Genomic DNA, 15,094 nt, shown 5'->3' on the forward strand with positions numbered 1-15,094 from the left:
AAAAATATTGTGATCTTCCGAAAAATCATGTCGACATAATCAAAGGTATTGTCTACGGAGCTGCCAATGTTAGTCAAGAAAGTAACTTCCCTGCTCGCTATAAGAAAAGTTTGACCGATCTTAAAACGACAGTAATATCCATATCACATAAGCTGATAGGTCAAATAGCATATATATGCAAGCCCTACTGGAAGATGATGAGACTCACAAAAAACAAAAATCCCCATGATCAAGTCATAAAAAACTTTAATAGCACAGTGAAAAAAATCCTTAAAGATAAAAAAAGTACTAGGCCAATTGTCAGTCAAATTTCCTTCGCTAGCTTACTTGTATGGATTAGTCAAAATGCACAAAGAAAATAATCCTATGATCCTATGCGGCCTATCTTCAGTACTGTTGGCTCAATTCCATATAAACTTTCGAAATATATCACTAAGCTCTTGTCCCCGTTACTTGGAACTATCTCAGATTCTCATATATTTAATTCTATAGATTTAGTTGATAAATTAAACAAAATTACTTTTTGCCCCACTGATAGATTCGCTAGTTTTGATGTATGTTCTCTTTTTACTGAAGTCCATATAGATTCTATTTTGGAGTATCTTAGTAACCTCTATCTCTAAGTCACATTATTTCACTCACTAAGTATTGCATTTGTAATTGTAATTTTATATTCAATGGTGAATTTTATCAACAAATATTTGGTATGGCAATGGGCAACCACTCCTCTCAAACTTGTAGGTTTGGCGCATGCGTAGTAGGATTCGGCGTCGTAATAGCCGTAGTAATAGGTGGGTTTTGGCTATATAACGGCCCCATTATCGGTTTATTTATCGCTTTATTTCATCTTGAATTTAGTGTTTCAAATATCATAAATAAGAGGAAATATTACGGCAAAACCTTTCCGTAAGTGTTTTACCCCACCCATAAACCCGCTTTCCCATCAGTCCCCCTTACCGTAGTATAGAGTTGTAAGGTAAAATTCTCCCAAGTGTTTTACCTCACCCAAAACCCCGCTTTCTCATCGGTTCCCCTTATCGTAGGATAAAGTTCAAAGGTAAATGACAGGTTAATTACAGCCGGCCGAGAAAATATTACTTTAAATCATGTCCAGGAAGTAAAATTCTATAGAAAAGCGTCAACTGCCACAGTCTAGTTCGCCGCGTACTAATGCCAAGACACGTCAAATTTTGATGAAGTTTGTTGATTACTTAATATCCAAACAAGTAAGGCTTTACTTAAAGAATCACTCCAATAAGGCTGGAATTTACAGAGGACTTAACCAATGACCCGACTTTCAGGTTTTCCATTACCTGTAATGAATTCCAGAGCGGCGTTTGGTTATACTTAGAGTTCAGACTCCTGATCAGGACTCATGCCAAGACGATGACGAGCTTTGTAGAACTACTTCGAACAGACGGCGCAAGATAAACACTATAGCACACTCCACAAGAATAAAGTTACACCACGATCATTGCTGGTACATCATGTTTCTAAAAATGTATGAGAAAGTCAGTTCCTTCCATGTCCTATTGATAGAAGGGAAGATTGAAAATTCCTGCAGGTGATTTGCGTCCGAGTCTAAGGCCGGGCGCACATTGAGACACAGGACAGGGCAGGGGAGGTCAGCACAGGGCAGCATAGGCGTGGTGCGCATATTGAGAGGCAGTCTGTCGTCCTATGCAGGTCTTGTGATCATGGCTGCCTATTATTATTATTATTATTATTATTATTATTATTATTATTTATTATTATTATTATTATTATTATTATTATTATAAAATAATAATAATAATAATAATAATACTAATAATAATAATAATAATAATAATAATAATAATAATAATAATAAAACCCGGAACCCAACACTATAAATACACCCAGTCGAATTGGAGGACTGTGATAGAGCAAAAAAAAAAAAAAAAAAAAAAAAAAATAATAATACTTTTATTCCACAATATTATAGTGGGTATTCTTTACAATGTGCATTGTAGGAGTGAGTACATGGCCAAGAGAATACCCATGGTGCATTTGGTTTAACATTCGAGTTGAGTGATGCAAGATTCAAGAATTATTTCAGATTAAGCAGAGAACAATTTGATGAGGTACATAACATGATGCAAAGACATATCATCTGAAGGTTGCAACGCCCAAAAACCAATCGGGAATAGAGAAAAAGTGGCTGTTTTTAATGTCGATTTTATTTTCCTTCATGTCTGTCTTTCAGCAATATAGGAACGGAGGAAAAATCCACTGATGAACAATTCCCTTTTCTTTTGACCTGCCTCCACAATGTCATTATAATGGATAATTGTTAAAAGAAAAAATAACAGGGAAAACAGTGTTGATAAGCACTCAGGTCTTTCCGAGAGATTCATCAGAAATTAACAAAATCATAAGACATGATTTTCACATCATATAATTTGGTGGAAAATCAGGGGATGTGTCCTGATGCTGTTCTGAAAGCACAGGGAGAGACTGTGATATATCGGTAGTAGATGCATCAGTAGGTGTTCCTTCATCGAGGAGTAGGACTACAGGATGAATGGGAGGAATGGCTTTGGGGATAAGGAGACATACCGAGCAAGGATTCTTCAGCGTCTGAAACTATGCGAAATACATCCCGTTTTATCTTGTGCTGTAAGTCTGGTGGCATTTTTGCCATCGATGTGTACATGGTCCTGAAAAAATGATAAAGGGGATCTCTTTCTTCCTGTCTAAATTTTTCCTAAATTTTTTTCCTATCAAGTGCTCTCTGTTTAACTCTCTCTTCATGATTTATTAAGATCGATTCCTTGAGCAGAGCAGTAACATCATTCTGCTTTTTCTTTACTTCTCTTGCATGAGCTGCAGGGTCAACAATACTCTCACTGCCATCATCAAATTCATATTCGACTCCGGGATTTTCTGTGAAGCAGTGATGAGTTGTGGGTTCCCTTCTTCGGCCGAACTTCTGTCATCGTCATATGTCCGTACGGTCTGGTTGTCAGTCAGTGGATGATATCACGTGGATTACTGAGCGAGTTACTTCCTGTGCCGCATGTGCACAGAAAACCGTGTTTCAAACACTGCGTGACGCAGGCCAAAGCAGGTTTGCCCCAGCGCTGTGCTGTCCTGCTTGACAATATGCGCGCTTACATTTAAAATAGTGAAATGCAGTTTTCTGCCCTGCTCTGTGCTGCGTTGCCTGTGTCGCCTGCGTCTCAATGTGCGCCCGACCTAAGACAACTGGCTGCCACAGACTGCTGCTGCTCACTCCGTCTTAACCAAGTCAAAATTTTTGCCGACAAACTACGGGTAACAGGTGCAAGAGTCTATTTGAAAATGGTTGGAGGGGTAATTATAGAAGTGACAAGTACTTAACATAAATTCAGCAATTTACATATCTTATGTCTTTACATGTGAAATATATTAATACTGCATATACTAAAATAATCAGAAAAACTGGGAACGTGGTGAATATATAAATCTAAGTCTAAAGCCACAAAGGAAAGTAAAACAAAGGAGTAATGCAAGGACTTTTGACTCAATGTCCTTTATTTAGCAGCCTGACAAATACAAAGATAAGTTTTCAAAGAAAGGTCGTATAAATGGCAGATAGGATTATTAAGGAAAATATGTACCTAGAACCCAGCACATCTACAGTATTAGTAAATACTCAGAAGCAGGGACAATACAATTAAGGGATTATACAAAATTTCATTTTGGTAATACAATCAAACTTTTTTTGCAAGGTAAACTTATTCACAAAAAATATATTAAACATACATATACAATGAAAATGTCTATAAGGTAACTAATTTCTAGTTACGTCTGTGATTTTATCTTTAAGTTCACTCTTAAACATGTTACTTATATAAGGGTCCACATAATACAAACCAGAGGTGAGATTAAAACTACAATTGGAAGTAAGTGAAAACGACCACAGAATAAATTGGAAAGATGTCTTGCCACATGAAACTTATTTCCAATTGTGATTTTAATCTTAGCTCTGGCTTGTATTATGTGGACCCTTGTATAAGTAATATGTTTAAGAATGATCTTAAATATAACATCACAGACTTAATTACAAATTAGTTACCTTAAAGATACTTTCTTTGTATAAGTATGTTTAACATATTTTTTTCATAAATAAGTTTCCCTTATAAAAAAGGTTTTATTGTTTACCAACATGAAATTTTGTGTGTGGTCAGTCACCAGACAGTATCATCTTTAATTGTCTTGTCCCTGATTCTGAGCAGCTGGACTTTGCTAAGTAAAGGAGATTGAGTCGAAAGTTCTCGCAGTACTCCTTCGTTTCACTCTACACACACACACACACACACACACACACACACACACACACATATATATATATATATATATATATATATGTATATATATATCTATATATATATATAATATAATATTATATATAATATAATATTAGATATATATATATATATATTCAATATAGCCCCTTCAATCATCGTTAAGCTTCACAAAAGCGGATTTTTATGGCCCCCTTTCTACATCCTCGTCCTGGACTCCTTAGACTTACATATTTACCTCTCCTGGGTTCCTAAGCTCCCCTTTGTTACGACCAAATGAGTATCGATAGGTGCCTGTTGGAGACATCCCAAAGAACAAGGGAACCTTTTAATGTTTTCTCTTTATTGCGATGTTCGATTATCGATGTATGAAAAGACTTTAATTTGTTAATATGATTATCTCCACCGATGTTTTTCTCTTTTTTTAATAATTGTTATAAAATTTTGGCAAATAAAGTTCATAATGTCATTCCTTCCATCTCCACGTTCGACAGTGAGATGAGTATAATACGCTACTCTTTTCTATTCCTATTTATTCCATTCTCAATCCTTGCCGGGTCTCTCCACCTTCACCCTAAAGAAATCAGTCTTTGTTACAAATGGTGTAATCACTGTCGACATTTCTTGCACAGGACTTAAACCTTCCCTATTGATATCTTATACTTTATATCCTCTACTTCAGTTTCTTTTAGTGCTATGATTCAAAGTTCAAAGGACGATACTTCATGGGGTTTATATTACCTCTGTATATATATATATATATATATATATATATATATATATATATATATGTACACCAATATATATATATATATATATATATATATATATATATACACACACACACACACACACACACACATATATATATATATATATATATATATGTTATATGTATATATATATAATTCAGTTGTATTCCACATAGGAAAATGAAAAAAGGTTTATCTCAGAAAATGCCCAACAGTTTCGTCCTCCAATGGACCTCTTCTTGGAGCGTTTATTAATAAACGCTCCAAGAAGAGGTCCATTGGAGGACGAAACTGTTGGGCATTTTCTGAGATAAACCTTTTTCATTTTCCTATGTGGAATACAAACTGAATTACTATATCTTCGTGCTAAGAAGATTACCAGTAAATTATATATATATATATATATATATATATATATATATACATACTATATATATATATACATATCTATATTTGTATATAAATATAGATATGTATTAATATCTATATATATATATATATATATATAAATATATACATATACGTATATATATATATATATATATATATATATATATATATATATATATATATATATATATATATATATATATATATATACAAATTAATTAATACATCAAACAGCCCACTGTTATGAAAAGAAATTGATATGTTGTTTTACGGGGGAAACGGCCTTTTTAACTGTTGGCTTTTTAAATGTCATTTTTCATAACATTATCAACTTTACAAAATCCAGGACTGAAGTTCAAATGATTAATTTTATCAATAAAACATGGTTCTATTATTCATCTCTCACATGAATAAAAATGGCACTAGATTGGTTGCCAGTTCGTACATTATAACGATGCCGGGGAAATCCTTGTACACCATGACTTCCAGTCTGTCCCAGGTACAATTTATCACAGCCTGTACATGTCATATGATATATACGTCTTACGTCTCTTTCTTTAGGATAGTTCTTTATGAAATAGGTTCTGATATAGTTATCATATTTAAAAACAACGTTAATTTAGATTCTTTAGTAATTTAGGGAGATGACAAAGTACTTTGTAATGAGGTAAACATAAAATATTCTCAGTTTTGAACTCATTCCTAACCAATGAACCATAAAAACAATTCTTTGCCTTCCTTAAAGCAGCGTCTAAAAAATAAATTGGGTGACATAACTTTTCACCAATAGCATAGGTAGTTACAATTTCTTCTTCCAAGTTCTGGGTCACATATTTTTAGGGCTTTAACAAATATACTATTAAATATAGATAATTCAACAGATGAATTATGGGTAGGGATATTAAATACATGTCCATCAACTCGGGTAGGTTTCAATAAATTAGTTATACATCAAGAAAACAAATATAGTTATTATATTCTTCAATTCTGAATGCAATAAAAGGCATAAGACTATTCAAACGCTAAAAAAAAAAAATAAAACAAATGGTTTTCATTTAATGTCCAAAAAACTAGAAAATCGCCAACGTAACATATCCAGAGCAAATGGATATCTACATCTACTACTATGAGATTCAGGGCTTCTGTAACACGGTTTTTTGGCAATAACTTTTTATCTGTGCATTTCATAGATATAACGCTTATTCAGAATACACATTATATCTACACATAAATTTTGACTGTATTCCGCATTACGTAGGTTGAATAAATTTGGTACTTATAATGTAAAAGTTACTTTTTTTGAAGACGGGCCAACTTACTCAGAGATAAGGTTTCGAACGCACTCGTTATGTAACTTATGACAGCATTTCTTCCCTCTTTCTCATGGATGATTGGCTATACGTAACGAAGGCTATACCTCTGGCAACAATGAAAAAAATTTAAATACAAGCAAAGCAGTACACCTTTATGAACTCTGAATCCTCTCCACTAATAATTGTCATAATGAACAAACCCACAAAATATGTTAATAAATACAAAAACACTTCGATTATTAGTCTAACTCCCAAAATAAGTGTCCTAAGAAATTATAATCTACTTTATAGGTCACAATCAGATTGAAAAGATGTAGGGAATAGTTGGTAATTTTCAAAGACATAGTAGACAAGCTTGATTTGATAACTGCTGTATCCAATGTCAAGCAATTTTTATTTATCGGCTGTCTACCTATTTACTAAGAAAAAAAAAAAAAAAAAAAAAAAAAAAAAACAGACGGTACCGTATTTTGGGTTTAAACCTTCACCAATAATTATTGTCAGAATGATGACTTCATGAGGCTCCACCCACTTTGGCCTCGTTTAATTCAGGATAACAATGAAGGATATCATGGACATTGTTGTATTAGAAAATCTAACTTCTGGCTATAAAAACTCATTTCTCGAGTAGTTGTAAGAAGTGCTAAATGATCCTCAGGGATCCCAGCAGTTGGCATAAACGTTTAATTCATGTATATTGCTGCTATTACTAATTTTGCGGCACTTCTGCTACAGTAGTATTACTACGCTAGCACAGATACCCCACCCACCTCTATGCATCGTTCCGCCATTCATAAAGTCTTTATATCCAACATGGTCGTACAGACTAAAGAAGAAGAAAAAAAAAATTATATCGGATGATCCGCTGGTCTGCTGGAGATTTTAGCACATATAAGCTTGTATTTAGTTTGGATAAAAATCTTATTTTAACAAAAATAGTTATATAAAGACTGTTTACATACAATCTCTCTCTTTCTCTCTCTCTCTTGGTGGCATAGGGAATAGTTAATGGAAATGTTCAAAATCCTGAATGACATTACAAGTATTATAATCACGTTACGCTAAATACAAATCAGACCATAAACATTGGATTTAAACTAGAAACTGAATAATTACCTATTCAGGGTATAGTAAGTATGGCCACGGGCTTTCTCTTGACTGTATAAAGTTGCAAGTCGTAAGACAAATGCAGTTTTGCAACCACGGGGACAATTCCAAATCCTGTTAGCCATTCTTGACTACTATGGGTTTCAGAGCCGATGGAATAAGGAGAATGGGTTTCTGTCTGGTGGATGGGCGGGGCAACATTTCGCAAAACGATGTTTACCTTGCTTACGTAATGAATGTTTTTCGACTCTTGGCTCGCAATAATTGGCCAAGGCGTCGGCTAGATCATTTTTACTCTATAAAAATGAAAACTATCGGGTTTAGGTTATTGATAATGCTGACAAAATTCGTGTGTAGTTGTAAAATATACATATGTCAACTTTCAGCTACATCCGATGCTTTGATAAGGAGCAAAATCCAAAAAACCGTGTTACAGAGGCCCTGAATTTCATAGTAGGAAGTATTCTACTTTAGAAATATTCCAGGTACAAGTTGGATAGTATAAGAGGCAGGGGATTCCCAATAGCCATACCAAATGTTTGTTTAAAATACCTGCCATCCACTGTAAAATAGTTGTCCACAATACAAAGCTTAATAAGTTCGATACATATGTTAATATTAAAGGCAAACGAATATCCTAAAATTGTCCTCGCAAAACCACTAATAAATTTGACATGGGAACCTTGGTAAACAAAGAATTCACGTCAAAACGAATGAGTTTAAAATTAGAACCTTTACTCCTCAGTTTTTTAATTAATTCAACATTAGTTTTTTATGTCTGAAGACGAAATTGTCCCTACCAGTGGAGATAAAATTGTAATTTAACATTTCGACAAACTATAGCACACTAACCCGACGGAGCCGATGATAGCTTAGCAATAAAGTTTCTATCTTCTCTGGCAGTTGGGTTGTATGTAGATTTCCTTTTGTCATTTACGGAATTAAGTCAAGATGAATCTTATCTATACTTAAGGTTAACTGCTATATTTCATTTCAATTTTTGCTTACTCGTGGAGTAAGCCTACAAACTGCTTTGTTGTTCTTGTTTCTGTTGGGGGTTATGAAAGGGTTATGAAGACCCTAAAAAGTTATGAAAAAACGAGATTCCCGTTGAGTTAAAGATACAGGAATTTATGTTAGAAATTAGGAATATAATGTTTAAATCTTTCACGAATCCCGAGTAAGCTGCAGGTCGGATCACATTTTGTTACCATAACACAATTGCTTCTTAATATTATATTTCACATATATTATTTACTATTGTGAAATGGTGGACAGGCTTATAATTTCACATCGGTAAAATGAGCAAGACATAGGCATTATCAACCAAGAGAATTGTTTAAACACAAGCAGAAGACAAAAAAGCACTACCATAGTAAACTATAGTAACAGGTGAAAGCTATAGTTGTTTAACACATAAAAAGAAATGATTGAAATATCTGAGCACTTTTCCACATATCTAAAGCAGTGCTTCCAAAGAAAGACAAACAGAAAACGAAAATAACCCTTTAGAGCGCACAGTAAATATCCGCAGATGACATCATTGCATCTCGTGGTGGATGTCAGACACATCGTTCCGGTACTATACTATAATTCGACTCAATTATACCATGTGCCTGTATTTACCGTTATACACACACACACGTGTATATATATATATATATATATATATATATATATATATATATAATATATATATATATATGTATATATGTATATATATACATACATACATACATATATATATATATATATATATATATATATATATATATATATATATATATATATATATATATATAGATAAAAGAAGGAGAACTAGTAAATTTCAAACTTATTTTCAAACAAGGAAGGCAACTTTTCTTTTTTTTACTCCTTTAATTTTATCAGTAACGAAATCTCCGTTGCTCGATTACTTCTCCAGATCAGAACTTCCGCTGAGAAGTATCTCCATTTTGGAGACTTCAGACTCACTCAATCTCGTCTTCTCGTGAACATCTGCTGTCCGACTGAGAAAGTTGGTGCTAGCAACGGGCGAGCGGGGTGGGATAGGGATGGTGGGTGGATCCCGGTGGTAGGGGAAGGTTTGGGTGGGTCTAGATCCCTTTGAAAGTTACTCGGAAATAGAACTTCTTATCGGATCTGCCTTGTGTAGACTGCGAGGAAGGAAGTTTCCTTTTAAAGAAGTTTTAATCCGGGACTAATTTGTATAACATTATGTTTGGTGTCGCGGCTGAGGTACGAAAAGTTGGAGAGTAAAGTAGAAAAGGGTAAAGAATGATACAAACTCGGCAGAGAAAAGATGCATATTTATATTTGAGTTGTGACACGAAAGATTTTGTTGTTGTCTCAACTTAAATTGCTTATTTTTACTTCCTTGTTCTTATCCTTCTATCTTTGTCTACTTGTTTTCGCTTTTCTTAACTTTTCACTTCGATTAACGCCTAAACTCTCACTTTGTGTCCTTTTACCATACCTCCTATTTTAGACGTAGCCCAAACGATAATGTTATGCAAATTAGCTTAGTCTTAGAACATCCCTTAATGAAAACTTGACTCGATAAGGACGTCTATAATCCCCTATATGTTTAAAACTGCCCCCCCCCCCCCCCCCCCCCCCCCCCCCCCTGGCCTCGGCTTCTTCAGGAGTACCGGGCAGCAGATGCTAACCTAATAGAGAAGTCCTATACAAAGTCTTCGTCTAAAGTTTTGAACTGAACGGATGATTGAATTTCGAAGACGTTTTCATTAATTTTAGGTAAGAAAAAGTTCATTGTTCTCTAGCACATAGATTACCAGAAACTTTTTCTTGTAAAATTGAAGACAGTTTTATCTTATCGTAAGATATCGAATAGAATAAAAGATTTTTGGTCAAGATTTCGGAGAGAAATATGAGAGCTTCAAAAGCAAATAGAAATAAATGAACAGTATTTAGTAAACCATAGAAACTATGTATTACTGGAGTAGACTGTTTAATTGAATCCTATAACCCACTTAAATTCTCATTTACTTTTCATCACATTTCACGACTAAACGGTAATAGATCAGGCCTAATGCCAAGTAACAATTAAAATATTTCATTTAGAAGGTAAGAATGAATATATTTTTGTATTATAGAGTGTGAACTGCAAAAGCTACATTACAAAAATATTGAATGATGTAGTATTCCTACGACCCAAAGTCCACTTTGAGGAAATGTAGTTGTTCGAATAATCAAAAACAAAACAAAACAAAAATCTACAGGACTTTTAGATTGCTTGTTGAATTATGCTCCTCACTTTGATGAAAAATACCCTGGTCAGAAGAGAGAGAGAGAGAGAGAGACCTTACCTTACCTTACCTTACGTCCTTACGTGTTGTTCGGGTTGCCCCAGGTCCCTCAGTGTGAGGCACCTCTAATGTCTACCAGAGAGTTACTAGTACATCTTCCGGTATATTTTGCATCTTCCAATCTTGGATGGTCTGGGATGCAGTTTAGATATTTGTCGAGCTTATTCTTAAACACATCTACGCTCACTCCTGATATATTCCTCAGATGAGCTGGCAACGCATTGAATAGACGCTGCATTATCGATGCTGGTGCGTAGTGGATTAATGTCCTGTGTGCTTTCCTTATTTTTCCTGGTATAGTTTTGGGCACTATTAATCTACCTCTGCTTGCTCTTTCTGATATTTTTAGTTCCATGATGTTTTCTGCTATTCCTTCTATCTGTTTCCATGCCTGAATTATCATGTAGCGTTCTCTTCTCCTTTCTAGACTATATAATTTTAAGGATTGTAGTCTTTCCCAGTAGTCAAGGTCCTTAACTTCTTCTATTCTAGCTGTAAAGGACCTTTGTGCAATATCCTTTTGATAGTGTGGGTACCATATCATATTGCAATATTCAAGTGGACTACGAACATATGTTTTATAAAGCATAATCATGTGTTCAGTTTTTCTTGTTTTGAAGTGCCGTAACAACATTCCCATTTTTGCTTTACATTTTGCCAACAGAATTGCTATTTGATCATTGCATAACATGTTCCTATTCATCATCACACCAAGGTCTTTAACTGCTTCCTTATTTGTGATTGTCTCATTATTAGGTCCCCTATATGCATATAGCTTTCTTTCTCTGTCTCCATAATTTATTGATTCAAATTTATCAGAGTTAAATACCATCCTATTTACCTCTGCCCAATCATATACTTTGTTAAGGTCTCTTTGTAGAGCGTTCCTATCTTCATCACAAGTAATTTCTCTACTTATTCTTGTGTCATCTGCGAAACTACTCACTACCGAATCCTTAACATTACTGTCTATGTCTTCAATCATAATAACAAACAGTATTGCAGCTAACACCATACCTTGTGGCACACCGGATATTACCTTAGCTTCATCCGATTTCTCGTCGTTTGCAATAACTATCTGTTTTCTGTTGTGTAAAACTTCTTTTAACCATCTTCCTATTTTATCCACGATATTGTGTTTTCTAATTTTCTTCGCTAATATATTATGGTCTACCTTGTCAAAAGCTTTTGCAAAGTCTAGATAAACCACATCTGTTTCATTTCCGCTTTTCATATTTTTGAATATGTTCTCACGGTGGACTAACAGTTGGGTTTGTGTACTTTTTCCGGGTACGAAACCATGTTGTCCTTTATTAAACAAATTATTTTTTATCAAATGTTTCATAATATTTTTCTTCATTACCCTTTCATACACTTTCATAATATGTGATGTTAGACTCACAGGCCTATAATTACTTGCCTCTAGTCTTGATCCACTTTTGAAAGTAGGGGTAAAATATGCTAATTTGTGCTCATCATAAATCTTGCCTGTATCTACACTTTGTCTTCATAATATTGCAAGTGGCTTTGCGATAGAATGAACTATTTTCTTTAACAAAATAGCAGGAACTCCATCAGGCCCTGCTGCAGCTCCATTTTTAATTTCATTAATAGCCTGCACAATATCAGCTTCATTAATATCTATGTCAGCTAAATATTCACTATTTTCATCCCTTACTTCTATATCATTATCTTCATTATCTATTCTAGGGGTGAATTCTCTCTTATATCGTTCTGCCAATATGTTGCAAATTTCCTTTTTTTCATTCGTTAATCTCCCTTCAATTCTCAGAGGGCCTATTTCTATTCTTCTTTTATTCATCTTCTTCGCGTATGAGTATAATAGTTTGGGGTTTTGCTTGATATTTAATAGGGTTTTTTCTTCCAAGTCCCGTTTTTCATTTTCTTTTGATTGTATAATCTTTTGTTCTGCATTTCTATCTTACTTTTTAGTTCTATAACTTTCCATGCATTTTTTTTTTTTGTTTTGCTAAGACCTTTTTTCCATTTTCTGATTTTCTGGAACAAGATCCTTCTGTCTCTTGGTATGCATGACTGATGTTTACTTTTCTTCTTCGGTATATATTTATCCACTATTTTCTCTAATTTTTTTATATAATATCTCCGTATTTACCCTTAGCCTCATCACTTACGAAAATGTTATCCCAATCTTTGTTTAATTCTTCATATATTTCTGACCATTTTATATTTTTACTGTAGAAGTTGTATTTTCCATATCCTTCCCACTTTTTCATTTCTTGCTTATCTCTGTTTTCACTTGCTTTGGAATGGACTGTTAATTCTATGACATTATGGCCTGAAATACTCGCATTATAAACTATTATTTCTTTAACATAATTCATCTCGTTCACAAATACTAGGTCTAAAGTAGTTTCCTTTCTTGTTGGCAGGTGATTTATTTGTTGAATGTTGTATTCTAGTAGCATATCTAATAGCTTTTCGAATTGCCTTTTATCTTCTGCACTACTATTACTCTCTTTTTTATATGCATAAGTACATCCACAGTCTCCTATTCGTTCTTTCCAGTCTATGAAAGGAAAGTTGAAGTCTCCAGATAGGAGAATAGTCCAGTCCTTGTGATTTCTACATATATCATCCAATTTTTCTATTATTAAGTCAAACTCTTTAGTATTAGGAGGTCTATATATTACTATGTTCATTAATTTTTCAGATTCAAATTCTACCGCTATTAGTTCGCATTCTGAGTTACTATATTTCTCATATATTTTTCCTTGTTTTTTGTCTTTCCCATATATTGCGGTTCCCCCTTGATTCCTATTTTTTCTATCTGATCTATAAGTTTGGAACCCTTTTATTTTATCATCATTCCCAGTCTCTTGGGAATACCAGGTTTCACTTATATTCATTATATCTATTTTCTTTTCAATTTGGGTTAGTTCTTCTAAGTACTCTATTTTTCTTTTTGAGTTACTCGTAACTAAACCCTGCGCATTCATCACTATGATGGTCTGCGTGTTTTCTCCTTCATTTAATATTGGTAATAATAAGGATTTTCCCATGTCTCTTTCCTGTTCTGGTATGTTGTTCTTTTTTTCATTTCCAGAAATTCTGGAGAGAGAGAGAGAGGAGAGAGAGAGAGAGAGAGAGAGAGAGAGAGAGAGAGAGTTGTTTTTCCAGCTTTTATAAAATAAACTTGTTTTTATTTGGAAAATAGAGATTTTTTTTCTTTTCAACAGACGAACGAGGTTTACTGGTGAAGGTGAAAAGTATTTGTCATATATTAAATGCAAGGAATACTGTAATCGATATTTTGGTGTAGTTAGCTTTCCGCTCGAATTTCCATCTCACTGCGTCAGAGACTCGTTCATTAATTACTTCATGGTAAAGCAGCCGCGTTATGGAGGAATGATGTAGTGGTTGCATTTGACAACATTCTCAAGAGACGCTTGCGTGAGAGAGAGAGGGTGCGAATAATGAATGGGAGGTTGACAAGTGAACTGCTTGTTTGGTGGACGTGTTGGTTCGTTGAGAAGCAGTCAGTCAGTAAAGGTATTCGGAGTGTGCTGTGTGCAGTCAGTCAAAGAAGGCATTCGGAGTGAGAGGTGATCAGTCAGTAGAGTCATCTGTGTGTTTTTCATATAAGTTGGGAATTCAGTAATCGAGTTATGTCATGGTTGTGTGCGTCTGTGGTTGTCAAGTTGGTGAGCGATTTGTTCTGACTGATATTTGAGAGTTGGTGTGTAGTCTTGGTGCGTGTTTCTTTTTTGTGTGTGTGTGTTGGTATTTAGCAGTTTGTTGGTGACAGTTGGTTTGGTGATTGGCGGCTTGTTAGTGGTGGTGGAGTTTGTTTTTCGACGGCCATACTGTGTTGAAAGCACAGCTTCCCGCCCTGATTGTGTCAAGTTTCCTGG

This window comes from Macrobrachium nipponense, chromosome 27 (assembly GCF_015104395.2).
Source record: "Macrobrachium nipponense isolate FS-2020 chromosome 27, ASM1510439v2, whole genome shotgun sequence".
Taxonomy (NCBI): Eukaryota; Metazoa; Arthropoda; class Malacostraca; order Decapoda; family Palaemonidae; genus Macrobrachium; species Macrobrachium nipponense.